Source organism: Cyprinodon variegatus, unplaced genomic scaffold (genome assembly GCF_000732505.1).
Source record: "Cyprinodon variegatus isolate N-32 unplaced genomic scaffold, C_variegatus-1.0 Scaffold534, whole genome shotgun sequence".
Taxonomy (NCBI): Eukaryota; Metazoa; Chordata; class Actinopteri; order Cyprinodontiformes; family Cyprinodontidae; genus Cyprinodon; species Cyprinodon variegatus.
The window spans coordinates 56228-61999 of NW_015150987.1; the positions used below are offsets into that span (position 1 = coordinate 56228).

The following is a 5772-nucleotide window of genomic DNA, read 5'->3' on the forward strand; positions in this document are numbered from 1 at the left end:
TATCTGCACATTTTCATTGCACAAACGACATTGATCATTTACCGACATTGCGCTGATTCCACTGTTGCTATATCCAAGATGTCGGTTGTTCTGTTTTGTTTTTTTCCTGCGTAGCTCTCACAGCGTCACGGGTTAGCTTCGGTGTGAGTGGTTGAAATAGCACGTCGATAAAGATGACAGACAAGTGGCTCATCCAATCATATGCAAGGAGTAAATTTGATCATAGCGCTCTGCATCAGCAGTGCTGTGTCTGACTCCCTGCCAGCTCCCAGATCAGCTTCTCTGATTGGTTGATGAGGCGCATTGAAGAGAAAAAAATGACATTTTTCCAATTCCAGCATCTGATTATTATGAAGTGCGTCACGCGCCTCAGATGCTACTGCAGCTGCTCGATATGCGCTGCAGGACTTTTTGATGCGTGTAAAGCGGCTGCTACCCAAAGCGCGTTAGGTCTGAATTTAGCACAAGGGTCGCTCTCTGCAAACTAGCCAACTAGCTTAGCTAAGAGCTTAGATAGCAGCTCTCTGAGACTCTTGGTCATTGTCTCCGGTTTGAAACAGCAGCAGATCTTCTCTACACTAGAACATAATCTGAGCCACAAAGTTTTGTGCCACTATAGTGTCTGTCATCAATGTTGGATAAACCTTTCAACCCAAAACTGAAATTATTTTGAAATAATGTTCCCACTTATCTGCCAGGGACACAATAAATATACCTGTGTAAGTTAACATTTTAAAACTTCTTCAGGTTTTCTTTTGGGGAATTGATGGTTTGCTGATTGCCTTGTCGGTCGTGGAGGTCGGCGTCGCCATCAGCTCTGTGGTCTTTTCCATCAAACGTCTGAAAAGCTTCAATGAAGAACGAAACACGGTAAATTATGGAAAATATATCAGGTCATATTTTTTCTTATCCATCCATAAATCCAGACTGTAAATTTTTTTTTATTTTTAGATTTTGTATTTTTTTTTAACAAATATCCATGTTATCTCAACAAGTAAAAACATTTTTTTAAGCACAAATTTCAAAAAAGGTTTAACATTCAGTCTAGTTGCCTTCTTTTTAAACATGTCAGAAAACAACACCTTAAGGGACTTTCCGACAGGATATAGTTCGCACTGCGCTTTGGTTTTCTATTGACTGTGCATTTGCAAGACAGTCAAGGATCAGCATATTTTAACTTTGACCATGGCGTGCTCTGCGCAGCACGTTTGCGCCATTGCACGGAGCATGCCATTGAAAATAATGGATTTCAAAGTGCAACTTCAACTGAGGCCTCTTTCCCACTGTAATTAGCGGGTTAACGCGTGTTTGCAAACATAGGTCGATCTCATTAGGCTCCATCCCACTGGTAGGAAAAGGCTGGTCTAACCCCTCCGTGGCAAGTTGCGTGGTCTCTGTCCTCCTGCCGTTGCATGTCTGGTGACACCATCACGGTTAGCGTTGATGTTGTCATTTGTGATGTCACAAATGAATCAGGAAAGTAAACAATGAAGAGTGCCATGTAAGGAAGCCGGGGCACAGTCAGTGTGCTTTATTGTTTCGCTCTGTTATTTGTCTGAATGTAAACAAATTGTTTCGGCTTGTTAGATCAGAATCGACTGGTGCGGCGTGTTGGCATCAGTACATTGCGTTCAATGGTATCACGTAAATTAACTAAAAACCAATTGTTCCCGGGTTTAATCTGTTTTTTTTGGCCAGTGGAAAGGGGGTATAAGTGAGCACTACATCCTGTCTGAAAGCACCTTTACACAGATATGCTGAATCCAGAGGATGTTTATTGGGATTATTATTTGAATCAAATGAGCCCTCATGCCTTCATTTTTTGTTATTTACGATTGCGCAGTGGGTAGCACTGTTGTCTTGCAACAACAAGGTTCTAGGTTTGATTCCCGGTCTGGGCTCTTTCGTATTGTGGTTTGCATGCCTGGGTTCTCCCCCAGCATGACCCTGACAGAATAAGCAGTTCAATTATACTGATATCCAGTCTTTGACTGATTGTTGTTCAACTTTGTTTTTCTTCAGAGCTCTAGTGACCGGGAACAAATGTCCAATCCAGAAACAGAAGAACCCTCATATGAAACTTGCATCGCCTGACTGGAGAGAAGAAAGACACGATGTCCTCTACCAACTGACTCCTGTTACTGTTTAATTTTAGATTGAAATTCACGAGGATTGAATTGGTTAGAAACTCATGTAATCTCATGTCAACTCATTTAGCCTCATGTATACAGATTAGCAAACTTATTTACTGAATGATTAGAATTTTTACTATATTATGTGTATCATTGTTTGCCATCTGCCATCTTATTGTGTTCTTGCTGACTATTGAGGCGGTAAAACAATTACCTTGTTGATATATGAGCACTGGAAAAACTTGGAAGCAAAGGCTTTATTGTAAATAATTTAGGGCAATTATTTTATATACTCTAATAATCCCAGAGGGAAATTACTTCTCTGCATTTAACTCATCCCCTTGGGGAGCAGTTGGGTGCCATTGTGCGGCGCCTGGGGAGCAGTGTGGGGTTAAGGGTCTTGCTCAGGGAGCCAGAGTGGCAGTGGGGGATCGAACTCACAACCCCAGGATTGAGCCCTATGCTCTAACCACTAGTACCAGTGGTTGAATTGAATTTAATCAGTTTTTAACTGATTAAATTTGGTTAAAAACTTGTCATATGAGGAAAGGCGATCCTCTTTGTTAAATAACTGAGCCACGTGTGAAATGTTAACCCTTTACATTCAAGATATTTAAAATTGTTTTATGACTAGACGTTTTAGCGATTTAACATATCTGTAATTATATTCTGACTAGTCAAAATACCTATTCAAGATATCTCTAATTACACTCTGACTAGTCAAAATGATGTCAGATTTACCATTAACTTGTATGGAGAGGTCAATTTAAGATATCTAGAATGAATTAATGACTATCTGAAATACATATTTCAGATATCTACGATTCAATTACGACTAGTCATAAAATAATTTTAAGATATCTCAATTTTAATTTTGACTAGTCATAATTTTAATTAAAGATATCTCAAATGACACCATAATTCACGATATCTTAAATGTATTTTAGGATAGGAGATATGCAGTATTGACTAGTGAAAACTCAATTATAGATATCTTAAAGGCAAATAATGACTAGACAAAACAAATATAAAGATATATTGAATTGTAATTTGGACTATTCGAAACTCCTTTTAAGATATCTCTAAATGAATTAAAGATATCTTGAAAGGAATTTAGACTAGGCAAAATGTAATTTAAGATATCTTGAATTATTATTCTTCCTAATCAGAATGTAAATACAGATATCTTAAATTACCATTCCAGATAGCCAAAATGTATTTTAAGATATCTGGGATATAATTATGGATGGTCAGATGAAACCGAATTTATGTTAAAAAGGCTTGCCATACAGAGCTATAGTGAAACTGACAATGCCCACGTGCATGGCAGCTGGATGCTGGAATACATCGGGTAAAAGTGAAAAAAAGAGTTATTCCACCTTTCTGATTCCTGATCCTCCACGGACGGGTTGGTCGTTGGATCGCCAACTTGAAGAGGGAGGATTTGCCATCGAACTTCTGGCCAGAGAAAAAACCCGTAATATGTAGCCAACATTTGGAAGAAGAATGTTTTCAAGATGACTTGGATAATAGCGCGTTGTGACAAACACCAGATACAGCACTGGGACTTGATCAACAGCCGATACCGCACCGCCGTGACGTCACTAACCAGTAGGTGGCAGTAGTGTTCTTTGACAAACATGGATGCCTCCAGTAAAGCACATTCACATGAAAATTACTCTGAATTATAAACACTGATCATTTATTGGATGTAATAATTTTATACTTTATGTACTTTCAGACGTTTGTCTTCTGAATATGAGCGGACTTCTCCTTTAAATATAGCCGGAGTACTACTCTTGTTTTTTTCTTCAAATTGATCACACCAAACTTTTATGTGACTATCAATCACGATCATTAAGGATTTTTTTCTTTGAAAACGAGGTGATATGCATGAACTTATGGATCACATTATGTCTAATAATAAAATGCACAATGTTCTAAAACTATTTAATGTTGCCTATTCTATAAAATTAGCTAACCTGATAAAAGAAATTGTTCTTAGCTGTGCAGCAGATGTCACCAGCGTCAGAAAACGCTTAATCGTTTTTCACTTATGAGGAATTAGCTTTGGTTATAAGATGCTAGACACAGAGAAACCCTTGGAAATGTATAATCTGGGATAAATAAAGGCAAGGTTTTAAAGGAAAGTAAGAAGAACATGATAGCAAAGAGACAAACGGAATTAAAAGTGTTTTAATATGGGGAACATATTTAAATATAATCAGTTGGAAGTAATGAGCGATGCCTGTTCCCACAACAGAGCATGCAAAGCTCTGCAGGTATGGATCCCTGGCAGAGGGAGCAGAAACGGGGCAGATTCAGGAGAACATGCCCTGCAGGGGTTACAGTTATAAGGTTTGTGAATTCACAAACTCCTGAAAATACATCTTACCAGAAGCCAACAGATGCATTAGCCTTGATATAGAGATGTTTCAGACCGAGATCTCATAATTACGAGATACTGATCACACAATTATGAGATAAGCTGTCAGATTTTTATTTCTTTGGAGAATGCAATACGCTTCGGTAGGAAGTTACTTTTAGCTAAAAGATTTGATTTTATTACTTTTTCCATTGTGTCTGATGTGTGTTTTAAAAGCTAAACTGAAAAGCCAACAGGTTAGTGAGCAGCTATAGGATGCTCCATGCTAATGAGTTTGAGTGTTGCATTAGGGAGAACCCGTATTTAATACACTGCCTGTTTTAAATGGTTTTTCCATTTGCAAACCTATAATTTATTCTTAGGTTCTCCTCAGCTATCTAACAGAAGCAAAAGAAGGAAAATAAAAAAAAACACACAGAGTGATTTTTAAGTAAATTGCATTTTATTGCATTTTATTGTATTGCATTTACTTATTCAAAGCTTTTTAAAGCTGATAATAGTGCTTATAATTTCAATTTGACCCTAACCTAATAATACGAGTAGCAAACTCTTTTTTTACAGCTGCTTTCTCTTTTTCTGAACAGCTTAGTGCTTTAAAAAAGTTAGAGAACAAAAATCCCAAGTAAACTTTTGAACAACTCCAACCTCAGAACACAAAAAAACAGTGATGTCACAGAAAAGCTGAGCTAAATGAGAAATGGTTCCTTTCAAAAGTGCGTTAGGCAAGAGAAAAGCACAATTTACAGAAAAAATCCAAAGACAGATAATAAGTAAATGGTTAATGTGGCTTTTAATCCCATGAGAGGTGAAGGGATCAAGTTTACAGGAAGTGGAAAATGTTCAGGCTGCAGGCTCGGCCGTCACTTCCTCCAGCAGCGGCTTTTTTATCTCTGGGTCCTCTGCAGTCTGCAAGAGTTTAAAAAAACATGCTGAGTCAGTAATAAAATGACAAAACCCCTAAAAAGACACTAACTAAATAACATACACTTCATGTTACTTGGTTTTTCATCCTTATAAAGTGTCAGATATTAGTTATTTCCCCTGAAATGAGTGTCTTTGAATAATCTTTTTTTTGGTATTAATTATAATCAAAGTATTGATTATTCTGAGAACCGTAAAATGAATACATGTACAGTGGGGGAAATAAGTATTTGACCCCTTGTTGATTTTGCAGGTTTGCTCACTTCATTCTAACAGTGAGAGACAGAATCCCAAAGAAATTTATAAAAATTGATAACCATCTGATGAGGAAAA

At 37.5% G+C, this 5772-nt stretch overlaps 1 long non-coding RNA gene across 1 annotated transcript in view; it reads right to left on the reverse strand.

Annotated features, from left to right (window-relative positions):
* Positions 1–5134: 5134 nt before the first annotated feature.
* Positions 5135–5772, reverse strand: part of LOC107095274 — a 6269-nt gene continuing 5631 nt past the window's right edge. Inside the window, exon 4 of the long non-coding RNA XR_001481730.1 lies at positions 5135–5424. This is a non-coding gene — a long non-coding RNA (uncharacterized LOC107095274). The remainder of the gene's footprint in view (positions 5425–5772) is intronic.